This window comes from Saccostrea echinata, unplaced genomic scaffold, assembly GCF_033153115.1.
Source record: "Saccostrea echinata isolate AGI-Se365-2 ecotype Australia unplaced genomic scaffold, CSIRO_AGI_Sech_v1 ptg000028l, whole genome shotgun sequence".
Taxonomy (NCBI): Eukaryota; Metazoa; Mollusca; class Bivalvia; order Ostreida; family Ostreidae; genus Saccostrea; species Saccostrea echinata.
This window is the reverse complement of record NW_026889777.1, coordinates 1-17,185: the sequence shown is the minus strand read 5'-3', so window position 1 is coordinate 17,185 and position 17,185 is coordinate 1. Positions and strand designations below refer to the sequence as shown.

Genomic DNA, 17,185 nt, shown 5'->3' with positions numbered 1-17,185 from the left:
TTATGAGATAATATTCATAGCCTAGGGAATGCAAGGTTTTCAGACTTGATTTTTAAAAAAAACCGATACTTGGTCATTAAATAAAATTACCATTTTTTAATTGACCATTAATTATAAAACCAAAGTATGGCATTATTAATATTAGTCATGTCATACTTTGAAAATTTTAGGGGGGGCGTGCGCCCCCCACGCCCCCCCCCCCCTTAAATCCGCCAGTGTAGTTAAACCATGCTAATTTGATAATATTTTTAATATAGTTTTTTGTGAAAACTGGAAATTAACCCCCACCCCACCCCCGTCGTCATCTACGTATACTTCACTTTTATTTGGCTACCCACCTGCCATAATGTAGTTTGTATAACAATTTACAAAGTATTTGAACATTATATTCTTTCAAAGATTTTTCCTATGCAGCATAATAAGGATACCGGTATGTAATTAACTTGATAAATTTGTTTTAAAGACAGAAATCACATGAGTATGTTTCCAAACACCAGGGAATTGTCCGATACGCAAAAATGTTTCAAATAAAATTTTTAGCAAAACTGCAATTTTATTTCTAGTTTTTAAAAACAAAATATGGCTGAATATGTCGAGAAAAGGCTTTTAGGGATCTAAAATTTTAATGTCAATAGTTTGATACACACAAATAACTTTTTAAAGTCGTGGAGCGATGACCTGGAGATAGCAAATGTATAGAAAAACGTGTGTAAATAAAATTTTGTAACAAATTCAAGGTAAATTTTAGTAAAACAACACACAATATCTGGAAAAAAAATTCCCTTTCCTATATCCAAAGAACCCAATTCAACAGTACGTGCTGGATCTAATTCAAAAGCGCTATTGGTCTTTATAATTTTGAAATGTATAATATATAATAATGGGTATTTTTAGAGGTACACAATTATCTAACAGTTGCAAATAGTAGTTTCACATGCGCTAGTTTACTTATGGGCCCCCCATAAGTAAACTAAGTTAAAAATGGCCTAGCGGTTCCTGAGAAGTCGAATGTGAAAAGTTTACAGACAAGTGGATAGTCAGATGGGCAGACACTGGACAACAGGTGATAATAAAAGCTCACTTGAGCTTTCAGCTCATGTGAGATAAAAATCATTAAAGCTCACTTAACTCATAAATTTTTTTAAAAAGAAAAATGCCACTGTCATCACAAAATTTGGGGCACAAATTTTGATTTTACTCTACAACTTTGCAATTTTTAATGTCAACTTCAGACCATATGGTCAGCTGTATAATGTACATGTATATAATTACAAAATTCTCTTGGTCCTTTCCAACATACATCTATCTATATTAGTTGACAAACCATTTGAAATTTGCATTCATATGTTGATTAAAATAGACTATTAGATGTCTCTAGCAGGCCCGTAGAAGGTGGGGGGTGGGGGTTATAGTATTTTGCTATAGTAAGTTTCCCTTTAGATGCTGGATGCCCCCCCCCCCCCCACACACACTTTTTGATGTTGTAAGGTCCAGCACTGGCAAATTCCAGGATTTGGACAGTAAATCACCTTTTCTTTTTTGCTTGTTAGATAATTTCGGGAAGTCCCCCCCCCCCCCACTTTTGGTCAGTTTGGTTTTTTTTTCTTTTGAAACTGTTGCTACGAGCCTGCTCTAGATAACTCACGAAAACAAAGAGTCAAATAATAGTTTTTAACCTTTATTCATTTGATCTAAAATTGACAGGTTAACGAAATAATAATATAGTACATGTACAAAAACTGAAAAAAAAAAATTCTTGTCTTTTGCCACCACAGTATTTTTAAGGTCATATGCAATGTACATGCACTTTACAGTGAACCTTCCAACTGATAATTTTCAGAGAAAATATAATTGAAAATCATGATACCATTAGGTGTTCTTTGACAAAAAAATCAGCATACATTACATGTATCAGGAGTTTTGAAAAAATATCAAATGATGAAAACCCTTGCATTTTTTAAAAGAAAAATCCCCCCCCCCCCCAAAAAAAAAAATGTTTTATGTGGTATTTTCTTCAAAATTTGATTCAGATAAGGTGTGCAAGCATTACCAGGTATCATAAAATTGCACAAAGATCTTTCAATTACTGGATTTCTTAAATTATAGAGAGAATAAGAAAATATAGTTCAAACTATACTGCGCATATCCTTAAGCCATATCATGTTAAAGACATGAAAGTCAAACACAAACTTCAGCAAACAGGAAGTCTGTGAGCCAATGCTCACTAGTAATACCCCCGCTCTGATGTGAATATACACTCTCATGAATCCCACAATATGGCATGCCTAGTCAAAGAGAGTGTCAAAATTTCAAGCATCTTTGATGAGTAGTTGCTGAGAAAACTGCAACAAAAAATTGTTACAGACAGACACACAAGGGTAAATGAGTATACCCCCCTACTTCAGAGTGGGGGTATAATTATAAAAACTGTTGCTTACTACTGCAAATGATCAATAAAAGATCTCTCATTACAAATTTTACCTGTTATTAATCTACAAAAATTTTCTTGATTAATATCTTTTAAAAAATAATTTTTATATAATTTCACATCTACATCCCTACTGATACAAAAGCTTCCAGACATTGAAAGTTGCTATTCAAATTCATAATAAAGTTGTTGAATAAAATCCACATATTCCTGGTACTTGACAACAGATAGCTTGAAATGGACAAAGTCTTTTTCACATCCTCTGTTTCTCAAATGCTTTTCCAAATTAAATAAATAACTTTAACTTTATAATATTTAGACAGTACTGTGACTGAATGTCTTGAATTTAAACACTCTTTTTGAAGTGTATCTCTCAAAGGTTGGCAGCCTTGAACTGTAAAAAAAAAAAAAGAAAAGAAAAATCTCTATTAATCTCTAAAACTTAGAACAATCATAATTGAAAAATTTACTTTGCTATAAAATAATTACAAAATAACTTACGCACATGTATAAAAAACAAATCTCCCTAAATGACACATTTCTTAACCAACATAAAATCTTAAATGAATGGAATCTTTGATAATGATGTTCAACACACTCAGTTGTCAAAGCTGAATTAAGCATCTAAGTTAAAAAAAAAAAAATCAAGGCTTAAATAGTACATGCAGAATCATATGATCCTGTCCACAAGTTTTGATGAACTAAAGTAGATGTTAACATTCAGTTGAAGTTACCCCAACATATGTACGTATTTTTTTAAATCAAGAACACAGTCAATGTCAGCTATTTAACATAGAGAAATAAAATTGTTTATCTAGATGCACCCCCTTTCTTCTCTTATGTAGATTTTCCTTATATACATGTATATGCATACAAGTTATTAATCCTAAATCACTTTTTGACCCGAGAACAGCTGCAAGATAATTTTCAATAGGTTGCTTCCCCTTATGTGCATGTGCTCCTTTTCATGAAGTTTTCTTTAGTTAAATTTCTCAAGATTTTTCAGATTAATTTTTTGGTTAACAAATAGTACTGTGTCATACAAAACTCACAACTCCTCTCATATTTTACCTTATCTTCCTTTTGTTAACAAAATCCACTTTCCCAACTTCTCTCTCTGCAGTGAGTCTATCATTAAGTCATTAACTTGTCTTGTCTCCAATACAAAAGTTTTCCTACACAACAGGTATATAAAAAAATAACAACCTTCATACATGTAAGTTGATATGAAAATATTAAATGTACATACATTGTAATTTATTGAAAAAAATAATTCTAACCTGGACAACTTTTAGCTTGGTTGGCATTGTTATCATCTCTGTTGGCATAATGTAATCTGAACTTTCTAATTTACCCTTCTATCAGTTGGCTATAGTTGCTCGACACATACCAATTTTTTATCCATTTCCTGAAAAAAATGAAATTCTAATTTACTATGTGTATCAAAATGTTATTCCTTTTAAAAAGAAACTTACACTAGTGATGCAGGGGACCTAGGTTAAATCCTGGTTTGGTCCATCCCATATTTATTTGGTGCCATTGATCACCCCTCGACTTGCAGGTAAAAGGCTTGCCAGGGGTAAAAAGAACTTGAGTTGTGTCTTCAAGGGCAAATACAATTTAAGGAGGGAGGAATTTGGCAATCAGACAGGCTTGATCCCCATCGCCAGATCACTCAGTTAATAAACATGCTAAAGCACCTGATTAGTGATACAGAGGGCTGGGTTCAAATCCTGTTCTTGCTTATGCAGCATTTTCCTGTTACACACCTAATGTCAATGGCAGAGAAATTCAAGAACTTTCCTGTCATCAATAGACATATATTTTGGTGACTAATTGTCTGAGTTCAGCTATATGGTACATGTTAAATTAAACTTTTTACCTCAAAGGCTAAGAACATAAAAATTACAGTTTTCTTAGAGACAGTATACTAGGCAATCTGGATACATTTCCTTTGTCTGACATGGAAAAAAACTCCCATATTCATGACAGGTTTTCTTAATTTTTCACTGAAAATAACAGCTTAAAATATGATTTTTTTAAATTTTGTTTACCTAAAAGTTATGCCCCAATACACCTTATTTGACCAAGTTATAGTCATTAAAGGAATCTATTTCTCAAATTAAAGAAATTGTAGGCTCCTTTCATTTACTAATTCTTGACCTTAAGAAAAAACCGCAACAAATATGTTTCAAAAATTGACAGAAAAAGCGATGTCGGCCATCCGTATGGAACAGCGTCCAATCATAAAATTATGTATTATCTAAAATATGGTTGAAACGATGTCAGAGACAAACTAATTATTCATTGACAAACATCTAAAAATTATTAGAATATATTTAGGTCATTGATTTGAAATTGGTATATATGATTTTTCAAAGGAGAGTACAATTTGAAAGACAGTACAAAAAGTGGAAAACTACTGTTACTGTTATTTGATGAAAATAAAATTATGACATGATTATATAATAGTGTTGTAATTTGCATGCACTATGCCTAAATAGTAGTCAGGGTTTGACACATGGTGCACGAGCCGGAGGCGAGTGCACTATGTGTCAAACCCTGACTACTATTTAGGCATAGTGCATGCAAAGTACAACACTATTGTTATTATTATGCTGACTGCTGTACAAAAACGACAACATCTTCTCCATTTCCAATGTTTCATCACTTCTTACATTCATGTTAGTACACCCCTATCATGACATCACATTGTGCTACATATACATTATCTTTTTTCTTTAATTTTGAATGATCCATGTACAGATACATGTAGTTTCAGAGAATTTTAGTTGAGTGAAGGGGAAAAAATTGCAAGAAACTATTTTAGAAAATTAATTTCTTTATTTTTTTTTCTTTAAGTGTAAAATATTTGAAACTAAGTTTTTATATATTATAATACAGTGCTTTAGACAATGTCGTCTGTGGCGTAATCGGTAGCGAGTCAGACTGATGATGTCGGGGTCGTGAGTTCGATCCATGGCGTGGGAGCTGTTGGATTTTTTTCAGAAAAAGAAGCCACACACTAGCTATTTCGGCATAGTATGTTTACGATATATAATTCCTTAGAACACTATGCGAAAATAGTTGGGTATTGATTATATAGAGACAAACTGAAAGGAAGCATAATAATGTGTAATAAATAAAACGCAACATCGGACTGGGCTCTGCAGCTATATACAGGAAGTGTGCATACTGATGATACTCTTAAATTATCGTTTATTGAATTTTAAAAATTTACTCCATTATGGTCTATATGTAAATATCACACACACACTAGCAGTGCATGTGGCTAAATCAAGAAAAAATTGTATGTGCACCACAAATACTTGATAATCATAGGTAATAAGAGATAACAGAGCTCACCTCAACGAATGTTGTCTTTAAGTAAGGCAAAGTCCCACACTAAACTAATAATCTAGTAGTCTGCATCCCTACATGTAACATTTATGCAATTTTAGTCTAATAGGGCTTGCAGTTACTTGGGAATGGACTTAACTAAAAAATTTAAACTAGTCACTCATCCAGAAAATGTAAGTCAAATCCACCATCTGAAGCAAGTTTGAGAGTGTTTATCCCATGATGCATCATCATGCAAGTTTGGTCCAGATTGCCCTTATAATTTCTTGGTAATGGACCTGTTAAAAATCTTTAAACCTGGTCACTTATCTGGAAAATGTAGGTCAGATCCAACATCTGAAGCAAGTCCAGTAATGTGCATCCTTAGATGTATCATCCATGCAAGTTTGGTTAACACCAGGCTTATAGTTACTATGAAATGAAATCTGCTCCAAAAACTTTATCCTGGTCACTCATCCGGAAGGAAAATGTAGGTCATATTCAGCATCTGAAGGAAGTCAAGTATAGTGTGCATCCTAAGATGTATCATTTGTACAAGTTTGTTCAACCTAGGGCTTATAGTTACTTGGAAATGAAACCTGCTTAAAAAACTTTAATCTGGTCACTCATCTGGAAAATGTAGGTCAGATCCAGCAATTGAAGCAAGTCCGGTAGTGTGCATCCTTATGTGTATTATCCATGCAAGTCTGGTCAATATAGGGCTTATAGTTACTTGGAAATGCTCCTTTTAGCTGAATTTGCAGCATCTGAAATCTTGACTGGTGTAATGAAACATACTAGAAGCATCCTTCATGCATCTCTGATTAATATAGGGCATAGAAGTACAGCTGACCTTCTGTTTTTTGAACACGGATATATCTCAAATACCATGGATATGTCGAAGTTATATTTTGAAGTCCCATCTGCTTTCAACGTTTTTGGAAATTCTATTTTTGGGAGGCGGGGTGAAGATTCTCTAAGTTTCCAGAATTACCCTGAATATCTTAAATCCTTGGTTATCTCAAAGTATTTTCTTTGTCCCTTTGAGTTCGAGATAATGAGGTTTGACTGTACTTGAAAAGAAATCTGCTCCAAAAACTTTAACCTGGGATGCGGACGCCTGCACTGACGGTATTACATAAGCTCCCCAACTTCGTTGAGGTGAGCTAAAAATTCAAAATCCATATTCTTGACATTATCATGAAACTAACTTAATGTCATACTGGGCTGTGTAGCTTGTATATACAATCTATTCACACCTATAATTTTTGTGAAATAGTGTATATTGTTTAATTTTTATATATTTACTAAATCATGGTCTATATTAAAATTATGTTGTAAACATTTGGCAGAGTGGTCAATATCAAGAAAATTATGGCATTTGTCTAAGAACTTTCTGGACAACCCTCATACAAGTACTCGTTTAACTCAAAAATCTTTATTAAGGTCATAAAATACCCAATTTTCATCTAGAATGTCACAATGATCTGCAAAACTCGAAAGGAAAAAAATTGGTGGTACAATTTGGTGAATGAAAATGTATCAAACAAAAATCTAGCATAAAACCCATTATTAAGGTGACCAGAGATATATATATATGATCCTTGAAATTTAAAATCTTTATTAAGGTGACCAGGTATTCAGGGTTGTCCATAAGAACTGAAATAGAAAGAGGACATTTTAAAAGTGGAAGGCTGTCTTGGATTCCTCTGCTAGTGAGGGTTGAGGGGGCAATGCAAGAATAACTGGGGGGATTATGTCATTACGGGCGGCGAATTTACCTGGCCCCTGAATCTTGAGAACAACCTTGGGTATTCTGCATTTAAGCAACATGATTCCTCACTATTCCTTAACATTGAAGAATAAAACATCCTTAAAAATAAAAAATCTAGCTTACATGCATTAACCCATCATTAAGGGGACCAGAGATATATGCATGATTCTTGAACTTTAAAATCTTTATTAAGGTGACCAGGTATTCAGGTTTGTCCATAAGAACTGAAATAGAAAGGGACATTTCAAAAGTGGAAGGGTGTCTTGGATTCCTCCTCTAGTGGGGTTTGAGGAAGCAATGCCAGAATGACAGGGGGATTAAGTAATTACAGATGGGGAATTTCCCTGGCCCCCACATCTTGAGCACAACCTTGGATATTCTATATTTAAGCAATTACATTTAAGCAATTATTCCTCACTTTTTCTTAAAACTGATGAATAAACTAATCCTATAAATCAAAAATCTAGCTTACATCCATGAAACTATCATTAAAGCTGACATGAATTCTTAAAAGCGCAACATTTGCATCAATGTATGACTTGTTTCATACCAACTAGCCGTATTCTGCCATATTTCTTTCAGATACCTTGTCTTATTGTAACAATATATACCCCAATGCCCTCGTTACACTTGAGTGAGTTTTTGGTTTGGCTATCGACGCGTGCACATCTCCGACAGTAAAGTATCTGGGAACACATGAATTGATGAAAACATTTCAAAACCACAGCAGATATAAAAACAGTCATAAAGATATTTATAAGTATTGTTTTGAATAATATAAATGCAAGTTTGGAAGAAAAAAACATAGTTGTGCATGTTTTTTAAAAGCATGCCAATATACAGATATATAGCATAATTAACTTGGAATAATTCACAGTAAAAATTGTACAAACAATTTGCAATTATCTATTGTAAGAATGGAACAAACAACCAGCATATTTGATATGCATGTCCATATGCAAATATAATGGTGCATACCGAGAGAATGCGTTGAACGCTGTAAACTTATTCATACCTGGAAAATAGACCACTGTACCCGTTCGAAGATGTGCACATGCCGAGTGATTTACACCTTGTATTTCATTGAAATATGCATCGCAGAAAAGTAATAAACTCTATAAATACTCAACAGTAAAGACGTTGTCATGTCATCATACAGCCTAGCACTCAAATACACTTAGTCCGTGCTGATCAGATTTTGGTCAGCTAGGGAAAATATCAAAAGTGAGAAGGGGAATTAGTATTTACGTGACTGAATAAAAAAATAAGAAATCATTAAAAGAAAGTCTGATTGCTGTTCATGAAGTGAAACTGAAAATTGTCTAGATCTAATAAACATACAAACATTCTTTGTGTGTTATATATTGCATTACAGGCTTCATATATAATTTTTTAATTATGAAACAAGTCCTACATTGATGCAAATGTTGCGCTTTTAAGAATTCATGTCAGCTTTAATGATAGCTTCATGCATGTAAGCCAGATTTTCGTAATTATCTAAAAACTAAACTGAGTAGTTTGGTATGAGAAAATTATTTAGAATACAACATCAAAGCATCTAACCAAAACACAAATTAACAAATATACACACACGTGGGGAGTAGGGGGGGGGAGAGATACTCCCTTTTTTGAGAGTGTCTTTCAGACACGTAGCATTGTTTTTGAAAGGGGACAGCCGGAAGAAATAATTGACACTTTACTGAAAAATCTTTGACAAGCTAAAAAAATGCTCTGGAAAAATGGGAGGGGGCATCCCCAATCCCCGCGTTCTACAGGCCTGTCTTTAATGGTTAATTTTGTAAGGATTTTTTTTTTAAAGAATGGCTGGTTCTCCCCACTCTCATCCAACGATACTGTAGTGAATACTCAAATATTTTTCTTCTGAAAATGATAGTATGAATGGAATCTGTCCTCCCCCTGACTACGGATTTTTTTCAATCCCTTTTTTCCTTTTTCATTTTTCCCCCAAGTATTTCGGCATTTTTCTGAACCCCTCCAAATTTTTAAGTGCCGAAAGTTTTGTTTTTGTTTTTTTGGCTTATCAATCATTTTACTGCACCCTGCTCCCCATCGCATATACACATTTTGAGAAACAGTGCTACATGCCTGTTTTATATGTATGTATAGGAAGCCCATCCAGTTTGAAAATTTTCCCTAGGTAGTATAAAATTTGATACCTATACAATTTCTTGTATTTTAAGAGAATCTGTAAGGATTACTTGAAACCCTACCCGCAAGATTGTGGATAAATACTTTTTTGCATTTTCATACAAGTATACACACACACATTCTCTCTCTCTCTCCCCCTCTCATGTAAGCATACATGAGTGGTTTCAAGAATCTCCTCACTTTACATTTGGGTACACGGTTAGAACTATTTCAATTACCAATGTTACTTTCATATATACTAGGGATGTCAATTTTATTCGAACAGCTTAGTCGAATAGTTGGAGGCTTTAGTTGAATGATAGTCGAATATTCGTTGAAATTTAAATTAATTTTTCATGTCATTTTCACTATTTGTCTTTTATAGACTAGTTGTACAATATTTAACCTACGCTATCACCATTATACAACGAATTTCTGATTTGTAAACATTTACGTAGTACAATAAATACTATACATCTACATTTATCCAATGCATTTGATTTCAAAATTGATATAATATTTACTGCACATTTTATCTAAAAGCAGGATATCAAATGCTTGCATTTGTCCTTTCTTGTCATAACGAGACTACATGTACCCGTTAATTGAAGCCATTTCTACGTGTCGTGTCAGTGACCTTTGACTGGTTAAAAATTTAAGCGTGCCTCTTATAAAAACAGAGAGAACTTTTAATTATGAGATTTTGTGCAAATTATCAATACAATCTTAACAAGAGGCCCAGGGGCCACATCGCTCACCTGAGCACTATGGCTAGGAAAAAGCAGAAATCAGTTCAGTCTTGAAAGGTTGAAAAGTTTAAATATAAAAGTGGTTTGGGGGGGGGGGGGGATGAATTGAACAAATTTGAATGTACATTACCTGAGGATGCTTCCAATTAAATATGACCAATCATGGCTTTGCTGTTCTTGAGTAGAAGATTTTTACAGATTTTTCCTATGTATTCCTATGTAAAACTTAAATAACCCATTGTGGCCCCATCCTACCCCCAGGGGTCATGATTTGAACAAACTTGAACCAATATCACCTGAGGATGCTTCCAAATAAATATGACCAATCAAAAGTTTGCTGTTCTCGAGAAGAAGATTTTTGAAGATTTTTCCTATATACTCATATGTAAAACTTTGATCGTCCATTGTGGCCCAACCCTATCCCCGGGGGTCATGATTTGAACACTACCTGAGGATGCTCCATTGTGAATATGACCAATGATAGCTTTGCTGTTCTTGAGAAAAAGATTTTTGAAGATTTTTCCTATATATTCCTACGTAAAACTTTGATCGTCCATTGTGGCCCCACCCTACCCCCAGGGGTCATGATTTGAACAAACTTGAATCTACACCACCAGATTATGCTTCCAAATAAATATGACCAATCAAAAGTTGGCTGTTCTCGAGAAGAAGATTTTTGAATATTTTTCCTATATACTCCTATTTAAAACTTTGATCATCCATTGTGGCCCCATCCAACCCCCAGGGGTCATGATTTGAACAAATTTGAATCTACACCACCTACAGATGCTTCCATATAAATATTACTAATCATAGCTTTGCTGTTTTTGAGAAGAAGATTTTTGAAGATTTTTCCTATATACTTTTATGTTAATTAAAACTTTAATCTTCCATTGTGGCCCCACCCTACCCCGGGGTCATGATTTGAACAAACTTGAACCAATATCACCTGAGGATGCTTCCATATAAATATGACCAATCATAGCTTTGCTGTTCTTGAGAAGAAGATTTTTGAAGATTTTTCCTATATACACCTAATAGATGTTAAACTTTGATCGTCCATTGTGACCCCACCCTACCCCTGGGGGTCATGATTTGAACAAACTTGAATCTACACCCCCTGAGGATGCTTCCATATAAATATTACCAATCACTGCTTTGCTGTTCTTGAGAAGAAGATTTTTGAAGATTTTTCCTATATATTCCTACGTAAAACTTTGATCGTCCATTGTGGCCCCACCCTAACCCCAGGGGTCATGATTTGTACAAACTTGAAACTACACCACCTGAGGATGCTTCCATATAAATATGACCAATCATAGCTTTGCTGTTCTTGAGAAGAAGATTTTTGAAGATTTTTCCTCTATATCCCTATGTAAAACTTTGATCGTCCATTGGGGCCCCACCTTACCCCCGGGGGTCATGATTTGAACAAATTTGAGTCTACACTACCTGACAATAATTCCACATGAGTTTCATCTTTCCTGGCCCATTGGTTCTTGAGAAGAAGATTTTTCAATAATGCCATTAATTTTTTGCTATTTCGTAATTATCTCCCCTTGGAGGGGGGCGTGGCCCTTCATTTGAACAAACTTGAATCCCCTTCACCCAATGATACTTTGTTTGATTGAAATTGGCCCAGTAGATCTAGAGAAGAAGATGAAAATGTGAAAAGTTTACGACAACGCCAACGACGACAGACAACGGACAAATTTCGATCAGAAAAGCTCACTTGAGCCTTCGGCTCAGGTGAGCTAAAAAGACTGCATGATATTAATATCCATTTAATTACACTCATAACTGTCCCCCAGTTTACATGTATTTACAATTTTGTAACAGCTGTTTAATATTCTTTATGAATAGTTGCATCACGTCAGATCTTATGGAATTGCAGGTTGAAGCTTTATAATTTGAATCTACAAAACCAAACAATTCTTGAACGTCCTCTCCATTTACAACAATCAGTGGTAAACAATCCTTGATAATCATGTTTGTGATAGCAACATTTTTATTTCCGGCTCTGACATCCCTAATATATACTAATAGTGTAATACATGTACTTACTCAACTTCAATTTAAACCAAAACATGTACTGTAGATTATTTTATATACACATAATTATGTCTGTTCTTGTCGGTAATTGTATCAATCATGCTTGTAATTTGTGATGCCTGAAAGGGCCCCGATTTGAAAATAATCTATGTACAGAAACAAATTGTTCAGTGTTGCTTAAATTTACGATATATTAGTTTTAGTTTTATATCTAAAACAGTTGAAGCCAGTTCATTGTACGTATTTAAATATATTTGATCAAGGAAAATCCAACTTTTTTCCGACGTTTGTTTAAAATATGTTGAAGAATGTATTATACATATTCCACCCCCACCCCCTCCTTTTATTTTCTTTAAAAGATGTAAGATCTGTAACAAGAATGTATGTTTATGTATTAAATTTGATGTAATGAAGCCACATTCATGAACTATTAATACATATATCGAAACAGTTATTTTGATTTCTGAAACATTTTATTTGCGTGACTATTTTGTGTAATCAGGCAAAATACCAGTGTCACTTTCACCTTTGATATTTTCCCTGACCAAAAATACTGATCAACAGGGACCACATGTGTTTAAGTGCTAGTGACTATGTGTTTACCGTTGAGTAACAAATGGATTTATTTCTTCCGTGATGCATATTTCATTAAAAAGGAAGTTATTCTCTCGACATGTGCACATCCCTGTACCGATAGCAGTATTTCAGGTAGATTTTAAAGCATTCGATGCGTTTTCTCGGCATGCATGCATGTACATCTGAATTTGTTATACTTGAATGCATAAGTTGCATAGTATGTGCATATACCGTGTAGCAGGCATAATGCTCAATAGTACAGTGTTATTTGAAAAATGAGGTAGCATGTGGTAGCCTTTTCTTGTTTATTGTTCAAGTATATGTGTGAATCAAACTTGCACGTGCTATTTTGATTTTAATGCATTGCATCTAAATTATTCAAAATTTAAATACTTCTTTATGGTTTTCAGTAAAATTCCTAGTTTTTCAGATTTATGGTATGTTCCAAAACTGCTTTATCAGAGATGTGTACAGGTCTACATGTTTTTATGTCAGTTCATGGCGTGTTCCAAGACTTTGCTATCAGAGATGTGTACATGTCGACAGCCAGGTTAGAAAATCACTCAAGTGTAACAAAGGCATCAGGGTCATCAGGGTTTATATAGCCGGTAAAATAAGAGAGCGAATCTGAAAGAAATATGGCGGAAAAAGGGAGTACGAGAATGAAATAAGTTGTACCAGGATGAAAATATCGCATATTTAAGAGTTCGTGTCAGCTTTAAGGGGACCAGAGATATATGTATGATCCTTGAAATTTAAAATAATTATTGAGGTGACCAGGTATTCAGGGTTATCCATAAGAAATGAAATAGAAATGGGACATTTTAAAAGTAGAAGGGTGTCTTGGATTCCTCTAGCTATGCTAAAGGGGGCTGAGGGGGGAATGCCAGAATAACAGGGGGATTATGTCATTACAGGTATGAAAATTCTCAGATATTATAAAGTTAAGCAACACATTTCCTTACTACAGGCAACTCCAAATGGCTCAAACTTCGATCTTTCGACGTTCTTGATTGCTTGAAATATTAGCCTTAGGTCTAGTAGCCCTTTTCACAAAAAAACTTAAGTTTTTGCGTAAGATTTTAACTTAAGAATTTCTTACGACAAGAACACATTCGTAGCAGATTGAAGTTAAGATTTTATTTACGACAGATTTCATCCCTAGCAACGACTTCAATATGCTTTATAATCCTTAAATAAGTGGGTGAAAATAAAAATAAAACTTAGTTTTTAACATTTGTCAGCATAACAAACATTATTGACAACAAATATCGAATGCAATCGTTTGTGAAGCAAGGAAGTTTAAAATCTATGTCACAATCAAAAGTCTGACATAAAAGAAGGTCATAAGTGAAACTTACATCATAAATATTTTGTAGTGTAATTCACTTAAATTTTTGACAATGATTGTGAAAAAAAATATAAAATATTATTGTAAGTTGCTTTACAAAGTTCAATTTAACGTGTATTTTGGTTTTTGCGGTTATATTTTTACAATAAAATCATTTTTAAAATACTTAAGAGAGGGTTGGGGCTCTCGTAAAGTTATGACAGATTTTGCACTTACGACTTTCTTAAGAATTTTTGTAAAAACGATTTTTATCATAAGTTTTCACTTAAGATAAAAATATGTTGTAAGATTTTTTGTGAAAAGATCCACAGATTTTTTCCCTATATAACTTAGCAAATTTTCTCTTGATCTCTTAACTCTCAATCTCTCAAAACCCTCAAAGTTAAAATGCAGACCCGCTGTGCATAATCTATTGTATTTTACCATTGATACCTCAAAGTGGATATGTGTACAGCGTTACATAATTAACAACTTTACCTTCACCTTTAGAATATATTTCTTTACAGTGTAACTAAAAGATCTTTAAGGTGACCAGATTCTGAAATTATATATCATTCTTTCTACATGCAGTAAAACACGCTTATAGCTAACACACTTATAATGAATTGACTCTTAGAGCAAAGTGATTTTTATTCCCTGTGATTTTAAAATATATTGTAAACTTAATGGATATATAAACGAATTACACTTATAATGAAGCAAAATTTTCCATCCCTGGCACTTTGTTATAAGCATGTTTTACTGTAATTCTTACAAAATTTTGTGATAAAATATCAGGAAAAAGATGACTTTTGGTCACAAAACTTACCTGAATGGAATTGCATGCATAATTTTATTTTAAATTTCTTCAAAACTAAATATTCTAATGGTTAAATTTCATCAAACAAACAGCCCTAGGAATCAACACTTTAAATTACCTCAATTAAACACCAAATCCTCCTTCCATTCTCATAGTTGTACAACACTTCTTCTTCATGTAAGTCCTTTCTTGTTAGCATGTATATGCAACTGTTTTCTTTTACCAAAACTTTTAATTCGATCCACTGATTGGTTTGTTTCATTTTCATTGTTGACATCTGTAGGGAAATAAAAGCTTCATAATTACAGGTATTTTAATCAAACTCAAAAGTACCTCTCTTAACAGATTATTAATCACTCTAAAATCTAAATGTTTTCCTTAACATGTAAATAAGTCATAACAAACACATTTTTAAAATATAAATATATATATTTTTTTAATCTGTAACCTACTGTAGTAGAAAAGGAATGTATAAAGAAAATAAAAGGTTGGAATCGAACTAAGGACACCTGTTTCACTAGTCAAATGTTCTAACCATTGAACTATCATGGCTGATTCATATAGTCTAAACTACTATTTTGTTCACTCCTTCAACAGTCTTTGATCTCAAAGACACGTAACAAGTTCACCTATCTGGAATTAATCACAAGCCCCCACCCCCACCCCCCCATCACACCTTTGTTTGAATTAAAGGAAGCTTTAAACACTGCTCACTGAAGAGTTCTACATTTAGTATAGGTATCTCTCAATACCTCAAAGTATGCAGGACTGCAATCATGTGTTGTGGGTTTGTGTTCAGTAAAGTGTGCAGAGTTATGCCTAGGTCACATTTAAGCTGATGGTCAGGCAAATCAAATTTTTGTCGTATCGTCAGCTTAAAAACATGATCAGCCGACAGTAGTATCGAGCGACGTGGAGCAGTCACATTAATTCCTAAGAACACTGGTAATTTTCAAAATTTAGATAATTCTAAGTTGGCCAATAGTCACCCAATCATCGTTCACTAAGCCACAGTTTGATTTTCACCATCAGCCAACATTTACAAAAACCCAATTCCAATAATGTTGACCCATCGACGACCGACTTTAAGAACTGTCTACCAATGTTCGGATGATGATTGAAGGTTGGTCGACAGACTATTGTACGACTGCTTCAATTGAAGGAATCGACCACCAATGCAGAGAAAATTATAACATGGCCCAACAGACACAAAATTGGTAGGCTGACAAAAAAAGAGGTCAAATTCGGGCAAGACAATGGCAGATGAACAGCTGACTGTTGCCTGAAGAAGGTATTTTTGCCTCAAAAACTGTCACCTGTTGGTCTTTCTTGGAAATGTGACTGGGGTTTTTGAAAACATGTAAACATTAAAACATAGACACTTCAAGGTATTGAGAGTAAATAACAACAGATTATGCATATCAAGACTGCATTCTGACTTGGAGGGATCATGGATTTCTGAATCAAGAGACTGAGAGTTCAAGAGATCAAACGTATTGCTTAGTTATAGAAGTAAAAATATCTTTGTAGTCACCTTTTCATCACCTGAAAGATTGGAATTTCCCTACTACCATTTTGCTTTCTTCTTTGTTTCGTTCAAAATTCATTTAATTTTCCCTTTTTTCTCACCATTTTTGCAATGAGGTCAGTCTTATTTGTTAAAGGATTTTGTGTCTAATACAAGGAGTAACATAACCACAATTCAGATCATAATAGAATTTGGCATACATATTACATTTAAGGAGGCTGGGGGATCAACAAATTCAGGGTTAGAAACTCCTTAAAACTACAACTCACAAATAATTGCGAGTACCAAGAAAGTGAACTCGCAATTTTATAAGACTACTCGCATTTTTCATATAAAGTTAAATTCATATAAATTAAATACATGTAACTTAAGGAAAAAGTAACTACTGTACAATACACAAAACACAACTACAGTGTGACTTTTATTTAAATTACTGATTTA

At 33.8% G+C, this 17,185-nt stretch overlaps 1 long non-coding RNA gene across 1 annotated transcript; it reads right to left on the bottom strand.

The window, feature by feature from the left end:
* Positions 1-1,976: 1,976 nt before the first annotated feature.
* Positions 1,977-15,558, bottom strand: LOC133193600 (uncharacterized). The gene is made up of 4 exons (XR_009721945.1): positions 15,335-15,558; positions 3,709-3,836; positions 3,500-3,603; positions 1,977-2,822 (listed from the first exon to the last, which is right to left on the bottom strand). It is a non-coding gene; the product is annotated as an uncharacterized LOC133193600 (long non-coding RNA).
* Positions 15,559-17,185: the final 1,627 nt, after the last annotated feature.